This window comes from Achroia grisella, unplaced genomic scaffold (assembly GCF_030625045.1).
Source record: "Achroia grisella isolate CSIRO2021 unplaced genomic scaffold, CSIRO_AGI_Agris_v1 utg516, whole genome shotgun sequence".
Classification (NCBI taxonomy): Eukaryota; Metazoa; Arthropoda; class Insecta; order Lepidoptera; family Pyralidae; genus Achroia; species Achroia grisella.
In genome coordinates, this window is record NW_026712909.1 from 2,124,159 (window position 1) to 2,145,746 (window position 21,588).

General features: G+C 31.5%; 1 protein-coding gene and 1 pseudogene across 1 annotated transcript in view; both read right to left on the bottom strand.

Annotated features, from left to right (window-relative positions):
- LOC131847207 (monocarboxylate transporter 4-like) overlaps positions 1–20,549 on the bottom strand; it is a 66,636-nt gene extending 46,087 nt beyond the window's left edge. The window contains exon 1 of the mRNA XM_059196696.1: positions 20,329–20,549. The gene's annotated coding sequence lies outside the window, so the exon portion shown is untranslated. The remainder of the gene's footprint in view (positions 1–20,328) is intronic.
- Positions 13,885–21,588, bottom strand: part of LOC131847115 (uncharacterized) — a 41,142-nt pseudogene continuing 33,438 nt past the window's right edge.

A 21,588-nucleotide genomic window follows, 5' to 3' on the forward strand; every position in this document is an offset into this window, starting at 1 on the left:
CCACCACATTCTGCAAGGAGTATCGCTTGGGTCTATACCAAACAGTGTGTGAGTATTATAGTTTATACCCAACACTTTTAATTGCATATTTTATTATTAGTGTGTTTATATTTTTGCGACACGACTTCCAGAATGACCGATGAAAAGGGACTAATTAGGAAGCGTGGTAGTTTCAAGGGGCGTTTAACATCATTTTCAACATACTTAAATTCATTAGATGTTTCTTCAATGACTCCCACTGATGTCAATGAATTGCAGTTACGGATTGGTAAGATTGAATTATTATATGACCAATTCGATGAAGTACAATTGCAGTTAGAATGTATTGTCGAAAACAGTGATTTACAAATTTCTGAAAGGACTGAATTTGAATCTCAGTATTATAAATTGCTTGCATTAGGACAGAAAATACTTTTTGATTTTAATAGTACACGTGACCAATATTTAAACGTTGATAGTGAAAAGTGTTCTCGATCTGGTAATAATTGTAAACCCGTCCGTCTTCCTATTATTGAAATAAAAAAGTATAACGGATCTTATGATACCTGGATTGAGTTCCGTGACACATTTACAAGTCTAATACATTCCAATGACGATATTGATCCAATTAACAAGTTTCATTACCTGAGAGCGTCATTAGAAGGTACCGCTGCGGTTGTAATACAATCATTTGAATTCTCTTCAAAGAACTATGAGATTGCTTGGCAGCTCTTATGTGAACGGTTCGATAACAAACGCTTGTTATTACAGAATCATGTTAGTGCTTTATTTAATATAGAGCCGGTCACAAAGGAGTCATCAACAGTGTTAAAACGCGTAGTAAATCAGGTTAATAAAAACCTCCGTGCTTTGGAGTCTCTAGGAGAGCCAGTTAAACACTGGGATACCTTACTCATTCACATTGTGACTCATAAATTAGATTCAAAATCATATCGTGAATGGGAGGAGCTCAAAAGTAACTTAGATAAAAATAAACTTATTACCTTTAATGATTTTATTACTTTCTTGCGTAATCGTGCGGATTTATTAGAGAGTCTTGAGTTGTCGCGTAATGTTAGTACTAGTAATCAGCCATCTCAATATATTAAACCTACGTCAAAGTGTAAGTCAATGGTCTCTGTACAAAATAATAATATAGTTCCAATGGTTTGTCCTAAATGCAATGGTGATCATAGTTTAGGTAATTGTCATCAATTTTTATCATTAAGTAACAATGAACGTTTTCAGTTATTACCAAATTATAAGGTTTGTTACAATTGCTTCCGTAAAGGTCATTTTGCCAATCATTGTAAGAAAACTGGCTGTAAAGTTTGCAAACGTAAACATAACACTCTCGATCATGTGGTCGACCTTAAATCGGTTTTAAATAATGAGACTCTTCATTCTGATGTCTGTTCAACTTCAGAAACTTCGCGACCTGTTGTTAGGATACGCGATGAGTCTAATATTCCGATTTCTTTGTCAGCTAATGTTGCTGATATGAATAGAGGCGGCCAAGAGGTCCTACTATCGACTGCATTAGTTAAGGTGTATGATATTCATAACCGCGAGCATGTTGCTCGAGCAGTACTCGATAGTGGTAGCACTTCATGTTTAATGACAGAGAAAATGTACAGTCAGTTAAATTTGTCTACAATTAATGTAAATAAGTCAGTAATAGGCATTAATAATATATCATCGCACGTAGGCAAAATGTGTCGAGTATCAATGAAGTCATTGTTGAATAGTAGTTTCTCGGTTAATATTAATTGTTACATTTTGCAATTACCGATAACGTGCCTTCACGTCAAATAAATTTGACGGATTTAAAATTGCCATCTAACATTCATTTAGCTGATCCCAAATTTTATTCTCCATCTGCTGTCGACTTAATACTCGGCGCTGATATATTTTGGGATTTAATAGGTTTACAGCAATTGAAATTAGGTATTAAGAAGCCGATACTTCATGAAACCAAACTTGGTTGGGTGGTTTCAGGCCCAATAAACTGTGGCTACAAATCGTCGTCTTCACATAATATAAAATGTAATTTTTCTTCTATACACGATGAGACTCCAACTCAATTAACGCAGTTCTGTCTGTTCGAACAAGTCTGTCCTCAGTCATCTAATTATTCCGTTGAAGAAAAGTTATGTGAAGAACGTTTTATTAAAAATATTACTCGTTTGAAAGATGGTCGATTTTGTGAAAGGATACCACTGAAACAAAACTCTATCATGTTAAGCGATTCATTTCAGCGAGCTAAATATAGTTTTTCAATAGAGCATAAGAAAGTGAATAAACCTATATTTAAAATAATGTACACTGATTTCATATCAGAATATGAATCTTTAGGTCATATGACCAAATGTTTTAATAACAATTCGGATTCTGTACAATATTATTTTCCTGGTCATAGAGTTCTGCGTGAAAGTAGTCCTACTTCATTAAGTATTTCTTATAATAATTTACAATATGTCGGTCCTACTATACAGAAAGATCTTAGGTCTATATCTCTTTGGTTTAAGCAATATAAATACATCATAGATCTATGTTTAGAGAATATGTACAGGCAAATTATTATACATCCCGAATATAGATGCATACAATCAACTTTATTGCATGGCGACCCATTTAAGCCTTTTAAGTTGTATCAGTTATATATTGATTTAGAGTGTAAAGATGATAAAATCTGTGACAGAATTATTCGTGATTTCAATGTCGCTGACATGCTCACTGGTGGGGATGATATTGGTGAGGTTAAGCAAATTCGTGAGCAGGTCAGCTCTGCACTTCTTTCAGCAGTCATTAATTTACGGAAATGGAAATATAGTAATCCAATTCCATGTGATTTTAATGACACTCTAGTTAATTTAAATATCGGTATGACTGATGAGTCAAGTAAGACTTTAAGGTTCGGTTGGCAAGCAGGTTTATACGGCCTTGTACTATTTAGCTTGGACGTATTATATTTTTGTATAATTAAGTTGGATCCTAAAGGACATACAAATTATGATATTTTGTTTATAATCGCGCAGATATTTAATTCCTTAGGTTTACTCTCTCCTTGTGTTAATATGATAAAATTATTGTTAAAACTCAGGGTCACCTGGGATGAGCAAATATGACCAGATATTGGTCATATCTGGATTGAGTTTAATTATAATTTGTTTGCTCTAAATAATATGCAAATACCACGACATATCGTGTACTCGTGTATGATTCATATAAGTTTATTGAATTGCATATTTTTACTAAAGTCTATAATTTTATGATTCTTGTTTATAGTGTTGACAAATGTGGTAAGGTTGAAATATTATTCCACATCAATGTTTAAAACTGTCAACATAATTTTAATATCAAATTTAATATTTTCTAAGGTTATAATTTACTGCTACCTTTATCTTAGAATTTACTTATGAATAAAATTGTTAGTAAAGTAATAGTAAATTAAAAGAGCATTAATTTTAACTTTAATTATAGTTAAGCAATACTAATAGATATATTATATTATTTAGACAAATATATGATTAATAAAATTAATGATTTTGCATAAAAAGTATCCATTGTTAATGTTTAGAATTAATGCGTCGTCTTAAATAAATAAATAAACATTTTAAATATAACAAAAGCACCTAATGTTATTATACAGTCCACTAATAGATTTACAAACTACCTTCATTATTTGTTGTACTATATTCGTACGAAGGGTAAAACAATATCTCCTTTTATGAGTAATAAGTATACCTATTTATTTATAGTTAATTTCGGATTTCATCTGGAATTTTCCCTTTTAAAACTGTTGGTTTGGATTAAGCAAATCCATTCACTGTAGTTACTCGTCAGTACCGTGTCTGTAGGCTTGTAAAAGTATATGTTAACTAATACCATTCATTTATAAAATGAATCATTTAATAAGATAGGAAGTGACGAGTACAATTATTACTAGGTTTACGTAAATTTACATCTAGTATGGGAAATCCACATGATATGTTCATATATTCCGACAATTGTACTTCATTTAAGGGGACATATTATTTATCAAAATTTTTTGAAGAACATCTGCAATTCTTTGATTTATGGTGCAGCCAATGAGGATTTAATATTTCATTTAATACCGGCTTTTATTATATTGTAGTCTCTGGGAATCGGGCGTAAAATCAAAATTTAAATTGAAAAGAGTGTTGGGAAATTGTCATTTAGCTTATGAAGAGCTCAACACTGTTTTGGTTCAAGTCAAGGACGTATTGAATTATCGACTGCTCACTCTGACAGCATCAGACCCAGAAGATTAGAAACCGCTAACACATTCCATCAACGGATGTTTTGACATCATTGCTGGCGCCAAGCTACATACAAGATGCTCATCATCATTAGAAGCGATTCCAAAGAATTAAGCAACTATGTCAACATTATTTCATCCCGTTGGAGTATTGTATCAGAATTGTAGTAAGGCATTATATGGCGAACAATCACCGATATTTTCAAGGTGGTCATTGTCCTAAGATGAGAGATGAAAGGACAATCTTCCGTTATTTAAGTAGAAGTTGAGACGGTTAATTATCATTGAAGCAGGAGGACGCAATTAGTCTAGTTGCTGATATCAAGACAGATACTGGAATTGTCTGCAAGTCATTCTCACATATATCTCGTCCACTTCTTGAGTCTGAAGATGGTTGAAAGTCAAGGCTTTCAACGCCCGGGGGCATGTTGGAGATTAAAACCTCCTTGTTAATACTTTTTTATAGCCATATACTCTTTAATGTTCCTGTCACTGTTCTTCTTTTGTTTTTTTCATTGCATTTGATCTTTTCACAATATACGGAAGCGAATTAATTTCATTTATCCACAATTACCTAGTTTTATTACAATCACCATAATAACCAACTGAGAAATCCATAACACTCCCCAACAGAGTGGTACATCCCAATGTATCAACTAAATGAAATAACAATGTGCCGGCCACGTGGTTCAGCGATAACCGATGGGATTAGAAAGATTGCCGAAAAGCAATGGCCTGTAGCGGATAATGTAGCGGACAGTTTTCCAGAAGATGGGAGAAAGTTAACTCCAAATGTTATGAATTGATGTGTCGCCTAATACACGGAAAAAAGTATGGTCTTGAGTGGATTACTGAAGGGTTCTAGTTTTGGTGATAATTATAATATTAATAAACAATTGACTTATTGATTTTATTGATTAATTTAATTTAAATGAAAGTATAAAAGAAATTAAAGATTCAGGTACAGACGTCGCTTTGAAAATAAATACACTTGGTGTGATACACCTACCACAAAGTCAAATGGCACGAACCTTCATGATCATTACCCGTAATGACAATGACTAGCCTCAACTATAACATAACGTACTAATAAGAGGTTACCCGTGGATTATTCATAAGGGTTTCCAGCACAATGTGTGAAAACATATCCCAAGGGTATGATTGATCATTGTGACAGCGGCCCCTGAGGTAGTTAAGATAGCGTCGGGATGTCTCCAGCGACAAGCGCAGATAAATTACACATATAGTAAACTAACCATTGCTTAACACATGCTATGTCTGAAATTCAATAAAATGTGTCAGTTCGACATTTAGTGAAAATGAATGAGAATAAATATTGCCGCAGTAATAAAAATAGAGACGGCAATACTGTGTCGGCGATTAATTTGAAATATTCATATGGTAATGAATTAATGGTTGCAGTACATACATGTCTACCTGCTCTATGGTTGGGCTATTTTATCGGTGTGTACACATAGTGCAAATAATGCTTTCATTTCCTATACACTCCCACATATTTCTCTGAATGTATTGTGTTGAATGTATCATACAAAACTTCCCTACTAACTAAGAATTTTAAATTATGAAATAAAGATATGGAACGAAACTAGAATAAGTCTCTTCCAAGTAATATTATATGGCACTCCTTTTTTGCTATCTATTCGGTTATTTAAATAGCTATGTAAGTAAAATTCGTGATTGAGGTTCTCGCTGTTATTATTCTATTCGATTACGTGAACCCAGCTCAATGTCAAAGGTTCGCCAAGATAAATATTCTAAGCAAGATCGCACTACCATTTTCTAAGCAGATAAAGATAATATGACACTCTTTCGGTAATGTATATCTAGTAATTTCGATTAACTTGTACATTACAAAGATAGTATTACATATATAGTAAGTAGCTGCTCGCCCCGGCTTCGCACGGGATTAATGTTCTCGTAGTATGTAGTATATCTGATAAAGTGGAGATTATTTGGGTAATTAAAAAATCTGTAAGTATTTTAACTATTATCCATGCACACACCTTACAATCGTTATTATAAATATTATTTGTTTTAATACTGAGAAATTGGCAACAAGCCCTGTATTATAGTAATACGCGTAAATATCCGTGTTGGATATTTTTACTTATTGTACTTTATTATAATTTAATTAAATTATTTTTGTTTATTGTATGTATACAATAAGTAAAAATATCTTTAATTATCTACTACATTTATATTTTTGGTTTCTAATTCTGTATAAGCTATTTTAAGTAGTGTACCTATTACTCTTATTAAGTGTCGTGGTTTATAAAGGTCTATAGTTTTCAATAAAACCTCCCTAAAATCCATTGCTGTATTCGCTATTGAGTTACAGATTCAATGTTCATTTCAAATCCTCGTTTCTGATTTCAGGATGGTTCTGTGAAGCTTGCGGTTTACTGGCTTCCTTTATATTCCAGTTAGGTCCTGTTACTGTGGATTAATTTATCACAACCTGCAGTCTTCTGTCCAATAAAGCATTTTCTATTCTTAAGACCCTCATCATTTCGTTCTCGAGAAAAGACATTGAAAGAAAAAAGATTTTTGCTACCGATTTAAGGATAAGGAAACAACCCGTGCACGAAATACATATTGTTCGTGTTTCTTTTATTTGTTACAATTTGTGAAACTGATGACGACGGCCTGGGCTTGTTGCAAAATACTTAATATATTTTTAAAATATTGTCAATTTATTTATGTTATCTTTACATATGTACCTATGTTTTTGCGTGGCTCAGTAATAACACCATGTCGATGTAGATATAGCATTCATGAATGCAACTTAAAGTGCCCAGATGCAATATTTATGAATAAGGTACTGACAATAGAGCTTTAACTTTTATTCATGCTTGCAGTCAGGTACTAAGTATTTACATATAATACATGTCTCATTTCAGAAAAAAATATTATTACATTGATTTTTTTTATATATACACACCTTATAGGTACACCTAAAAATTTTAAGTCATGTCGCTGAAAAGTTGTTATCTAAGTGAGATTGTAAGATATACCTAAACATTTTTTTATACCAGCTATATTCATAATATTAGAAAATGTAATATTTGTAACAGTGACATAATTTAAAAATATATATACAGTTAATTAAATACTTGACAAATCGAAGAAAATTTATAAATTTACAAATTTATAAATATACTAGCTACTCGCCTCGACGTCGCACGGGTCTACATATATATACATAAACCTTTCTCTTGAATCACTCTATCTATTAAAAAAACGCTTCAAAATTCGTATGCGTATTTTTAAAGATTTAAGCATAGGGACAGACAGCGACAGCGTCTTTGTTTTATACTATGTAATGATGATAATGACGATTAAAAGAAGGCAAATACTGAACTTGTATATTAATAAAAATAGTTTATTCAGTAAGCAAAATATGTACAAAACTCATATCTATAATAATAAATATAAAAGTATACATAATAAGTATACATATAATAATCTATAGTTGTATCGTATTGTACCAGAATAAATAGGTACTTGTATATGAGTACGCTCACAATGCATTTCGTTTTACCGCTTGTTCTGGCTTCTAGTCATAACGTGAGTGGATTTCCGCATCTACTGAAAACATTGTGCTCGGAATGGCTTCTGCACGTCGCTGTGAATAGCACATAATGTAACAACCTCTCATTCAATACTCAGTAGCTCCGTCGATCGTAGAAATGTGGATGAGAATTATATTGTTAACTGTACTCACCTGCTGAAACTTGATAAAACTGAAAATAAGCTCTAATTCAAATCTTATTTATTTTAGTACATATAAAAATATGTTTCCACCCAAAAATACTGCCAATGTATATACAATTATAAAACAATATTGTTAATATGTAAGTAAATATTATCTTAATATTAGAATATATTGTTGATTCACATATAATTCAATACGAACGTAGCTAGTCGTAATTTTCAATGTTTTATTAGGTTTAGTTTCAGTAATAATTAAATTTGAATTCTGAATTTAAATGTAACCTCATTTAAATTCAGAATTCAAATTTAATTTGAATATTTCGTTACAACGAGTTTATTTTCTTAAACTCTGTATCCATAATCTGTTTTTATTTTTGCACCTATGTGGAAAAAGTAATTATTTACTATACTGTAACCAATTTCAATTGAAATTAATAGATTGTACATTGTACATGTCGTGAAAAAAACGCACTAACATCAAAGTCGCAAACGATTTTGATGTTAAGGCCAAGGACCAACCTGCTATAAATTCATCTAAGCAGGCTAAAGTTCCGAAAGTCATTATTGTACTCGTAGTAAGGTACGGTTAGGTAGTAACTACTGTAATTATTTTTATTTAGAATATAGGTTAGTATACCTATACTCCAGCTGTAAATAATTACAGTGTCTGCAGCTTCTGTTCTTCCCACCATAGTCATTTATTAAGTATAGAATAATACACATGTATTAAGATAAAGAGTATCTAGAGCTTTAATCTGTGATATGTTCTATTGTGTACCCAATTCCATTAAATCCGTTCGGTTCTTGAAACTGATGGGCCGAATTAAAAGCTTGCCAATATCGTTCATTAAAAAAAATTTGAGTAACAAACCTTCTAACATACGGCATTTAAATTTCATATTTATAATTCGCCTAATTTAGCTAATGATACTATCATTTATACTACATTTACGACCTAATCATAAAATAGTTTGTATTTTATTGAGTGTACTCTACGTGCATATACATAGATACAAAAGTTATGTAGTGTTGTTCCAAGTTACAAGAAAAAGTTCGCAAAAGGTCTTTATTGTGTTTGCAAAGAATTTTGTTTCTTTTCCATCTGCAGTGCTGTTCTGTGGAATGTTCGTTGGGAAACTTAGTGTTGGCTTAAAATAGAAACCTTCTTGAATAATGTCATTCATATGAGAAAATCATCATATCGTAATATACCCACGCTATACAAAAATATACTTAGTAAAGTACGTTACTTCTACCAATGACATATTATGCCCAAGTTGGGCACTTCTTCAACTTTAGCGAAAATGTTGCGAAAAATATTACATATCCACCTACGCCTAAATTACGTCTGTATTCTGACTATCAACCAAGTGCCTCTACGGTTTTTTCCCAATAATCTTAGTACTTTTTAATAAAATTAGGGAGTAAGTTACTATACTTGAAATATTTGAAGCCAAAAGACTTTAGCTATGCAGGTTCCCAATACTACAGGATCAGGGTTGTGTACTTCTCAACATATTACGGGACTCTAAATTTCACAGTATGCTTGTCACAGATAAGATAAGAGTATTATATAAATGTATATTACATATTATAGTATACATGCTATGCATAGAGCTATCGTCGAAGTTTTGCTGTGTTTTGCGTTATTGTCCGACCTATAGCTGATGGAAAAGAAAACTCTCCAATGGAAATCTATACAAGCAAAGACATAGAAGGGTAACTGCCAGTCAGATAGAAAAAAGTATGTGTCCCCCGGAATGTCTACAGGACATGTAACGACTGCATAAGGCTTGCAAAGCTTAATAGTATTCAAAATAAAAAAAATAGTATACATGTATAATTATATATAGAGTATATACAGTATACATGGTAATGAATATATTAATTAACATGTAAATATTCATACATACATAGTTATACCTATCAATAATTAAAACGCAATTAATGTACAATTGTAAAAAATATGTTAAAATCAAAGTAAAATATAAGAAACGTGTGTAATGCCATGTACATGTAAAATAAATTGAGTTGTATTAGTATTGTGTATATGTCTACAGTAAGAGTAAGTAACTTCAATTTACTAGACACACCCTCGCTATTTATTTTATATTCAGTATCCACCCTTACGTCTTACGGTAAATATTTTAGTACGGTAGCCTTCAATGAACATTTCTTACAATCCTGTTTCGTCCTGTTAATTTATTTGGTTTTTTTTTGTTTTGAAAGAGCGTGTTATTTAACATTCTAGATACGTCTATGTGAATTAAAAATGTCTTATAATGTATAATATAATTATTATTTTATCTATGTCAAAAAAATTTGTTCATCTTGAAAAAATATATCTTCATATATTTCTATCACAGAATTTGATGACTTCTTTTTATTTTATAGTGTATTTTGTTTTATTATATAATGTTATAGAATGTTTACAATGCAATATAAATTATTTGTTCGTACTAGTATAGGCACATAGAATGTTTATTTCTTTATTGATCACCTAAGCGCGCCTTAATAATAGAACTATATAATACAAGCAACTAGGTACATAATATAAATATAAGCGTAGGGATACTAAAGGCTTTTCTTGTATAATTTTATGTTCATTCCTACGATATGCTTTGCTATGTATATGTATAGAATAAGCCGACAAAATGTTAGGTCAGTTCGGATTTCGCTATGCAGACGACTGCGATAAGTCGAGAATTTTATAGTACGTCCCATACTTTATGTTCAATTCTTTCTTCGTTCTTATTTCATTCGCCAAGGACGTAAGAAACCCGACGAGTGGAAATACAAGGAGGGATAATAAAAGAAGGACGTGTTTCAGACTTATTGCAGATTTACTTTTATGTTTGAGCACCTATTTTACGAGTTAAGTAGATACGTGCAATCACGACCTATTAACACTTTTTTTTACTATTAGATACATTCCTTCTGCTCTGTGCACATGCCAATAACAGAAATATGTAATAGGAAATCTCCCGCAAAATTCACGTTTTTTAAGACGTATTCTTTCAAAGTGAAATATCTTTCGAAGATATTATTCTATTATAAATCTATTTTATTGTAACAAAAAAACTGTAATATAACTGTCTATTATGTGATTTGTATTACATATTAAATTTGGGGCAAGAGAATTGCGGCTTTCTGCTACCGACCGAATCCTTGCGTCTTAGCGGTACATATAAATTATTATAAACTAGCTGAGCCCGCGGTTTCACCCGCGTTAAATTGCAATATAAAATATAGCCTATATGTTATTTTAATGCATAACCCATATTATTGTAGTTTCCTTGTTCTTTATTCAGTAACAAGCCATCCATACTTACAAACTTTCCCGTTTATAATATTATCTGTATATCATTACGTGATGTTCGAATTAGAAATAGTTGAAAATATATACTAATATATTGAATGTGAATTAATTCTATCATGGTGCGATTAAAGCCCTAGAAAATTATTACATTTCACAAGAACGTGGAATTTTAATATTCCAAATTTATTAAGATGTATAATTTATAATATTCGAATATTGACTATTTATATACAAATAATCTTATCAAGATCTATATATATATATATCGTGTGGATGTGGACATAGGCTCAAAATCATAAAAAATACTTCTTTTTAATCCTTTACTTTATATACAGTTAATATAGGAAGTATTTACTGTTTATAAAACAAATCTAACTATAATTTATCAAATTCTTATTTTGAAATCAGGTCAATCTCATGACTATAACCAAAGCACAAATAAAAACTTGTATCAAGTTACGATTATCATTTCAATTAAAATAAAACAGTCAGAAAAGCTTGCATCTTAGACTTACCTAGATACTGAGCAATAGGACCGATTATTTATAAAGAAAGTTTTTTTGGGAGATATTAAAATCCACAACCTGTGGAGTTAACAGGTGTGAGTGAGGTTAAACAAATTTCAAAGTTTAATAGCTGCATTTACATGAAACTGATATTAAAGATTTAATTTGAAATCTCTTTAGTCAACAGATGTTTACTAATATTACGGAAATCTGAAGTATATAATATTTCGAAAGTAATTAATGATATTATGTAATTCATATACCACTAAAATAAAAAAAGACTTGGGTACCTCAAATATCATGATAAATTCAATAATAGGAAGTACTTACTTTCAATTAATAAAAGTAAAAATAAAGCCTATTTATATGTGGTAAATAGGATTTAGATTGTACCATTTATTTTTTATTAGAATATAAATATTTCAACAAACAAAATATATGATACAAAAGTTGTTAACTATTATGAATACCTAAGTATCTACATAATTTAACAGAACAAAATTTAATATACAAAATTTAATATAATAATATATATAATAAATAATTAATGAAATGTACAATATTCACCTCATTTATAATTTTATCTTTAACAGATTTGAAAGTCCAATTAGTATTCTTCGTAGCGCGAAATATAAAGTGCAAACGTGCTGCTCAGCTGATATCGCGAACTGAACACCGAAAAGTATTTATTATCTTTTATTTAAGAGTTTTTAATTGATTCTGAATCGGAACGGACGGAACTTTTATACAATGATTTATTGAACGACCTCGGTGGTCTTGCGGTTTAATACATTTATCATATCTATTTCCTATAGTTGCGAGTTAGATTATTCGCACAGTGCGAATATTTATATTTATAACTAATGATTGTTTGCATTGATCAGGGTATTTTAATGTATGTAATAAACAAAATAAAGTACATAAATATTTCTATTACCAGTTTTCTACATAGTATCCATTATACAAGGTTTGTTTAGATAGGAATAAATAGTGCTGTGCAATTTTCCACGGCTATTATTATTGATTGACCTTCAACTATTCTTCCAGTTCTTTGTCTAATAGTAGTCATATATAATAACTGGATAGAACTTTGATGTCATAACTTTATCGCTATCCCTGCGGAATCAAGTTGTAGTTGACTTAGTTGAACAATATTTTAACCTGTTCGTGTTTATGCAAATTGTGGGGTTAATTAGAAGAGTAAATAACGAACTAAATAAATAATATTTTGTGATTAACTTACTATATCGTACACGTGAGTTTCAGTTATTATGAAATGTAAAATTTTATACTTAAGTTTATGAAGTCCAAGGTAGAGATTATGAAAAGTAGTTTGCTTGAAAATTCTAAATATCTTTATTCATGTAGGTCAGATCTTATGATTTGACTAAACCGTCAGTTCGGAATGATTTCGAGATGAGAAGAACTGAAAAGAAACTCAGCTCGAATTCCATTAAAATTAATATTATACATGTTTACAATAATACAGATTAATTTTTAAATTCATTGGGATTGGAGATTGGGAGAATAGAGTGACCACCAGTATATGCTATTTGAAATAGTCTATTCAGCACCCGTTCAAGAGTATGACGGACTTGAGTGTCACTCTCTTAGCTATTTAAGCTTCCAAGCAGTTTCCTTTGTAAGCTGAGTTTGAATAAAATGATGTGTGATAAGGTAGTAAAATTACACGATAAGGGGCATGACATGTTACTCCTCCGAAATGGCAATGCATGAGCGGTTTGTCATGGGCATCACATCTCTGTGATATTTTAATAAATATATATCTAAAATAGTAACATTTAAATTAACTAAGTTTATCAAAGTCCGAGTATTTGGATTTTCCGAGTCATATATGCTAGGTGCATATTTTATATATTAAATTTATTGCTACTACACGTGACATAATATATCAAGAGAATGTACACAGTGATGAAAAAAGAGAAATATATACTATTCTATACATACTTGTACATATGATAGCAATATACTCAAGTTCCGTGTGGGTTTTTTTTTATAACATAGGGGACAAACGAGCATGCGGCTGACCTGATGGCAAGTGATTACCGCCGCCCATGAGCACCCGCAACACCAGGGGAATTGCAAGTACGTTGTCGGCCTTTTAAAAAGGAATAAGCTCTTTTCTTGAAGGTTTCAATATCGTATCGGTTCGGAAATACCATTGCTGGAAGGTGATTCCACAATGTGGTTGTGCGAGAAAAAAAGTTTCTAGAAAACCGCACTGTGGAAGACCGCCATTCATCCAGATGATCAGGATGGTATTTCAGTTTCTGGCGGGTGGTACGGTGGTGAAACTCAGCAGCTGGTATTAATCCGAACAATTCCTCAGAACACTCCCCGTGATATATGCGGTAGAAAGTGCACAGAGATGCAATATCTCACCGCAAAGCCAATGGGTCGAGTCTGTCACATAGACGTTGATTACCAATGATTCTGGCTGCTCGGTTCTGAATGCGGTCAAATGGAAGTAGCTGGTATTGTGGTGCTCCCGCCCAGAGGTGAGAACAGTATTCCATGTGCGGCCGGATCTGCGCCTTGTATAATTGTAAGCGATGGGCCGCCGTGAAATACCGTCTCACTCTACTGAGCACACCAAGCTTTTTTGAGGCTATTTTAGCCTTGTCCTCCAAATGGCCGCAAAACTGAACGTCACTGGATATATCAACGCCAAGGACCTTGAAACTGAGGAGATACGATAAATGGATTCTTTTTAGCGGTTCTGGTAATATCTGTGATTCTGTAAATTATATCATTTTATTTTATTATGCTTATATCCTGAATATTTCTTACTGTATTCAAGTACATAATTACAGAATTTCATACTTAAGAAGAAACTCAGTCCATTTAAAATGCTTTTAAATTATTTTTATAAATGAAACGCTCCACTGAAAACTGGGTCGCTGAAAGTTTCATGTCTACAATTTTAACTAAAAGCACGATTGAAATCGGAAACCATTATGGGACAGTGGAAATTCGATCGGATGTTCTTACAAATGTTACAAGGCACATATTGGTTTCCCACGGGACGTGATGGCGGAGCTGCGTGGTGAGGCTTAGCTATTAATAAAATCAATTTACTCACACGTTGGTCTCAGTAGATGTTATTCTGAGAAAAATAGGGAAACATCTCTTGATGGCACTTAGAAATTGTATCTGTTGTTGGGGAGAATAAATAAAGTATGAGTTAGGTAGAACGTCTCATTTACGTAGAGCCACTTTTACTTGGTAAAACTGTATTGGTATAATGAGTACCTAATGTATTCCTAATGTTCACTTTGTTTACTTGTAATATTTACAATTAGAGTTTGTTTTCTTTTGTTTGTGAATCTTTATTGTACAGTAATACGTTCAAAATTACAGGACACAACGATTTTAAGAAATAACCTATTCAGTGACGAAGTTATCCCAAATAGGTATATTTATCTTTTATATTAATTTACCCATATAATTATTGTTTGAATAAAATAAGAGTTAATACAATTAGAGCGTTAAATTTAATATTATATCAATCCATCATCGTCGTCATTATACAAGGATTTTGACTTCGACACGATTTACACGATACAGTTTTGTTTCATAAATTCGTTTTCTTTCACCAAAGTGTTTTTCTTTTCTCTTCTACAATGTATGTATTCTAACCTTCAAAGGACTATAAAGGTTTAACTACAATTTGTTACATATTTTATAAGCACGACGGTCTTGACCCAATTTTGTTTATAAACTTAACTTTTACTTATTTTATATAGAAATGGAAACAGAATAATTAAATAAATAATATAATAATGTTTTAATTCATTCTTTTAAAGAATAGATAGGTTTAAAAATACTTATAAGTTTTTAAATTAATATATATATTAATCAGGTAGGTTGATTGTTGATTGTTATTGATTAATACCTTCCTAAAATATAGCTATTAGTGAATACGCCTTATTTATCACTTACACGATAGTCTACAACTTGTTGGTTAGAATAACCAGCTGCTGGCTAACGGCCAGACATAGGCATGATCATCTTCAGTAGTTGCCATAAATTAATGCTAATAAGTGAGAGCATGTGTTTTTCTCACCCTAGAATATATGTCAGCATAATAATTAGTAATCATATTATATCATATTTCTTAGAAGTAAACAAGTATAAGGTATAAGCCTACAAATATGAGAAATCGAAGGTTCTAAATATGAACACAAACCAAATGAAGAAAATTTAATGTAAAATTTCCGTTTTTCAAACGGTATCAAACAGAAGGAATTTCTTAATCCTGGGTAAATTTTTCACAATGAACTAACCTCATGATCATCTTATCATTTTGTATAGGTATAACTAAAGCATATACCGTAAACCCAGGCGGATGTACATTTCCATGAACCATAGAAACAAGTAAGCAGGTATCAACTCTATAATATTCTTAACTGACTTCCAAAAAGTGAATACACTCAATTGGAAATTATATGTTGCAGGATGTCTTCGCCAAAACTGAATAGATTTTAGTAAAAAGTAGGTCATCTCATCCAAATGATAAATTTGTTTTGGTGTTGATCTTTTGGCAAAGTGTGTTTTGTTATAAACTAGTATAAAAAAATAGTAATTTTAGAGAGTACATATAAAAACTGAAATATATCCTGACACCGTAACCACTATTATTTCAATGAAAGTTGACACAATTTTTGATTGATTACTGTATACCACGAGGTTTTATGTATAGGTTAAGGTAACTAGATGCATATTAACGACTTCTCCATCCCAGCAATATATTAATTATATGCATTTCAAGGCGTTAAATTCTCATCAAAATTCAATATTAACTTAGCTGTAGATTTTAATTTATATGATAATAGGCAAGCCTACTACAAGATTTCGTCTTTACCAATTCATTGATTTAAAAATGATCCAGTAAAACGTCGAAATAGCTATCATTTACTGGAATGGAGGGTAAGTGCTTACTCATTTTTCCGACAGATTTTTCCAGGCAAAGCGACAACTTTCAACTATTCTTTTCTTTATTTTATTCGATAAGTTAAAAAATACATACAAATGGTTCAGTTTTTTTAACAATATTAATTTTATAATTGAATAAATTTTGTTAAAAAAACTTAACCATTTGTATTTTTTAAGCAAATTAGATTAATTTCAATACTTCATCAAATATATGATAAATAATATTTATTAAAATTGTTCTGGATAAAAACACAAATTTCTCTACTTTGTAGCGGTGAGTTTATGTTGTTTGCCTGAGCAATATAACATTTATCTTACTTATTTTTCTGTACTGATGTACCTAATAGCTTGTATCACATACTAACTGGGAAGGTCAAATTGAAAATTAAAATTTACGCGCTAATATTAAATGTTATGCATGACGTCTTAGAAGAGCTTGCAATACTAATTATGTAGTTGTTCTGTAAGATATGCGAAATATGTACTAAATACAGTCTTGTGACATGAAATTGGATGTAAACAAAGTTTGTGATGTTGAAAATTGAAAAAATGTCGTTTTATACATATTTCACAACTTATATGACTTGGTTTAAAACATGCGTTTATACCTATTGTCTTATGCAAACGCGGTGTCAGATGCAATATCTGACACAAAACGAACATTCCATGCAGTAATCCTCAAAACGTATGACTACACACTACGATATTCATTGTGTTATTCATGTTTAAGATGATGGGAACATGATTCCACATCATCAGTTGGTAGGTTAGCCTAGATTGCAAACAAGTCGTTGAATATATAAACTAAACAAAGTACGTATATATTTAAATATATATGTTTTGATCCTTCTATTTTATGAAGTCATGTAGTACATTGATGTCTTTATTATTTGTACTGACTGATTTACAAAGCATCTGTCTCAAAACTTGTTGATTCGTATAGAGTTATTTATATATTTAACCATAAATCAAGCGAAGATTTATATTATCTTACAAGAGGTTCCCGCAACAATCCCTAGATTTATGTGGCACTCAACGTTTTATACAAATTCACAATGATACTCATTTATTATCTCGAAAGCTGTCAGTTTGCATGTATTGCTAAAATAATCTTGCACAGCTTATAATAAATGTATGAAATTTCATAATTTTATACTTTGCAGTTCAGTGAAATATAAAACACTTCACCAAGAAATATTAGTTAATTTACGAAAAATATTCAAAGTGTCTGCCTGCATTAAGGGGCTCTAATTATATTAGAAAATTTGAAATTCAAAAATCTGTCCTCAGGCTCAGAGTAGCTTTAGCTCCCTCGAGCGTTCTACAATTACATCAGATTTTTCATACAATAACTAAGATATATTTTATATACTTTCATTATATCTTATTTATATATTATATCCTATATATAAATAAGAAAGTCTGACTGTATGTCTGTTTATTACCTTTTTATAACTAAACGTCTGAACGAATTATATGGAGATAGATCTTTTATTCCAAAAAGCAGAGAATGTCGCGGGTTACAACTAGTTACTTATATAAAGCGCCGAGTCTTTTCTATGCAATAAATGAACCATATGCAAAATAGTTTTAGCCATCTCCAATCACTGTCATGATAAAGAATATTTATCACTTTATGTTATTTTATGAATTTTTACATGAGGCCCTATTTAAGCGACGTATGTTATGTTATGTTAATACTTATAGACGACAAAAAAGTCACTCTTACAAAACAGTATATCTATAATCGTATATCTTATATGAAATAGTTTTATTAATTATCTAGTTCCAGCATGTTTATATTTAAAACGATATTAGAAATACACGAAATAAATTAAAATTAACTACAATTATATCAAGTGAGATGTTTCCATGGTAATATTTGGTAAATCCTTCTTAGTTACCTTTTTAATTTATATTTACTACTCAAAATTCCGGAATGATTCCTGTTATGAAGAAATAATTTTCTACAATATTATATAATGTTACTATATATATATTTTTTTTTAAGACTTCGTAACTGCCGTTAGCACGTAGACACAAATAAAAAAAATTAAAAACCCAAGGTATTCTGCAATTATTTAAGGATAAATGATTTACATATGCTGCCCCGGCTTCGCATGAGTGTACCTGAACTATATTACGTATAAACCTTCCTCTTGAATATCTCTATGAGATGGTAAAAACTGCATTGAAATCCGTTGCATACTTTAAAAGATCTAAGCGAACAGGCAGTGGACGAGACTTCATTTTATGCTCTTTAAATATTTATATACAGTAAAAGTAGCAATTAATTTATTTATTTCGCATAGCTACACCTTTCTTACAACTATTATACAACTAAATTTACTTATTGGTCACTATTCAGATCACACTCAATTACAGATACGCACAATTATACATACATAATGGTGAATATACAATAAGACGTGTATATACTATCAATACTAGTAGAGACCACACAGCATTAATTTACTGGGAAACTTTGTAATTATGGGTATACTGAACTACTAGACAACGTTATCAACGATAGGGACGTCCCACACATATTCCATGTCAATCCTTGGCCCTTGGGCTATGTCCCTGCTGACCTAAGCTAAATTTTATCCCAATCACTTATATTGATTTGTGTATTATATTTCATTCCATGGGTTTACATAAATAACACAATAAAATATACGTTAGAGAATTATAGGCTTATACTGTATTATAGATTGAAGCAACATTCGTATGTTGCTTCAATCTATAATATCGAGGTAAGTAAATAAAACAGTATTAAGAACTAATTTATATTCATGAACAGTGTAGTTTGACATAATACATGATAAATGGAATCGATTTAAGTATCTTTCTGATATTGTTATTATTTTTGATCTTTATTTTCATTATATTTTGTTCACTTTTATTACATTTCATTATAATTAAGACAGCAACTTCTTTATATAAACCATTTTTATCATACTAACGTGGCAATTTAAACAATTATATTAGAGGTTATATTAACCCAGTAATGCGATAAGAATTTATGTGATAACACTGAAAATTCCGCCGCGAGGGCGGGATATTGCCGTTTACTGGAGGCGACGATTCTCGCCTCAAGTGCGAGTACCACAGGACTCATAACTCGAACGCTACTCGATCAAATCACGCGATACATGACAATGTCGCAGTATCCAGATTCTGAACAAATCAAGAAATGCAAATAGTAGCGGTCGCGAGCTTTCTTCAAATTTATTCAACGACTAAGTGATGCTTGCCTGCGTCGCTTTTGTTAAATGTTAAAGAGAGTGGTTCATTATCTTTTGTAAGCTCATTCTCCACGAGACAGCACATTATGGGAATTATTACCGTCATTTTTAATTAACAATTTGAGATAAAGTGTTAACCTACTTTTTTTAATATGTAAATAAGCAATATTAATTATAAACCTAACGAACAGCGATAGTTAAATGCGATCAAAAATTGAATCATATTTTTTCTATTCACAACAATATAAAATAACAATAAAATATTAATAGTAGATAATTATTTACACTTAAGTGGGTACTTACATAAATTACGTCAAAGCAACGGCAACACACACAATCGCCTTATCACATCACAAATTCATGGTACCGTGTAACCAAGTACAATGAAGCCGGCGCGCGAACACAAACGTAGAGGGAAAATCAAGAGAGCGCGCGTGGAAAAGTACGGAAAAGTTATTCGCTTGTCATGTTATGAAGGTGCGAAGGCGGCACGCGGCGCGGCGACTGGCGCGCTACTGCGCGGCCCGGGCTGAATGGCGGGCGCAGCGCCGCGCCGCCCCGGCCACGCCAGGCTATCCCGTCCAGCCTAGCGCCACGCGCCAGGGATGCCAAGCTCAAGCTCGTAGCACACCATAGCCACATTTAGGGTTGCCAGGTCGCCAAACCTGATAGCCGGACAGACCAGCCAGTTTGGTCGGACATTTGGGTAAAAAGGCGGGACAGCCTATATTATTGAGGGTTTTGTGTTTCAGTAATTTGAACAAAACAAACTTATTTTTCACTTTTAGTTACAATAAAAGTAATTATTTTTATAATAAAAATATACTCGAAAGCGTAACAAAAGTTTATTTTGGACCAGACAAGCCATACAGTTATTTTTTGGAAAGTTTAATCGAGCATGCTGCTGCTATTTGTTGCTATTAAGTCCTATTATGCAATTTACTTACCACAAATTCCTACTAGAAGCAAAAGTTAAAGTTAACTTTAGTTCTCTTACATGAGATCTCTTAAGCTGGAAACATGTCAAACAAGTGGATTACACATATTCAGATTTGGGTCTTGATATATGCATATGTAACCGGTACCTGTGTAAAAAAACTAATAATGTTTATAGTGTTAAAATAATATACATATACATTACAAAAAAAAACTCTTCTGCTACACAGTTTTGCTTCTATATCTTTTTTGTGATGCTTAATCATGTCTACGAAATCAGACACATTGTAGAGCGCTAATGCGCCATACATTTAACGAAACTAACATCTAGCAAATAATGAAAATGGGCTGTTACTAATGCTACGAAAACCGATACAAGACTCGAATCAATATAGAATCGGCTAAATACGAGTACATAGAATTCTATAAATGTTAAGACTATAATGAAGGAATATCATTATACTGTTTTTTTACCACAGAGTACAGATTTCTCTTCTTAAACAAGAATTTAATGCATGTTAAAATTTATTTTAATAATTATAAAAATAATATTTTTACTTACAAACATATATCATACACAAGTATATATATACCTTTTGCTTTGATTACATCCCCACTCGTAATACA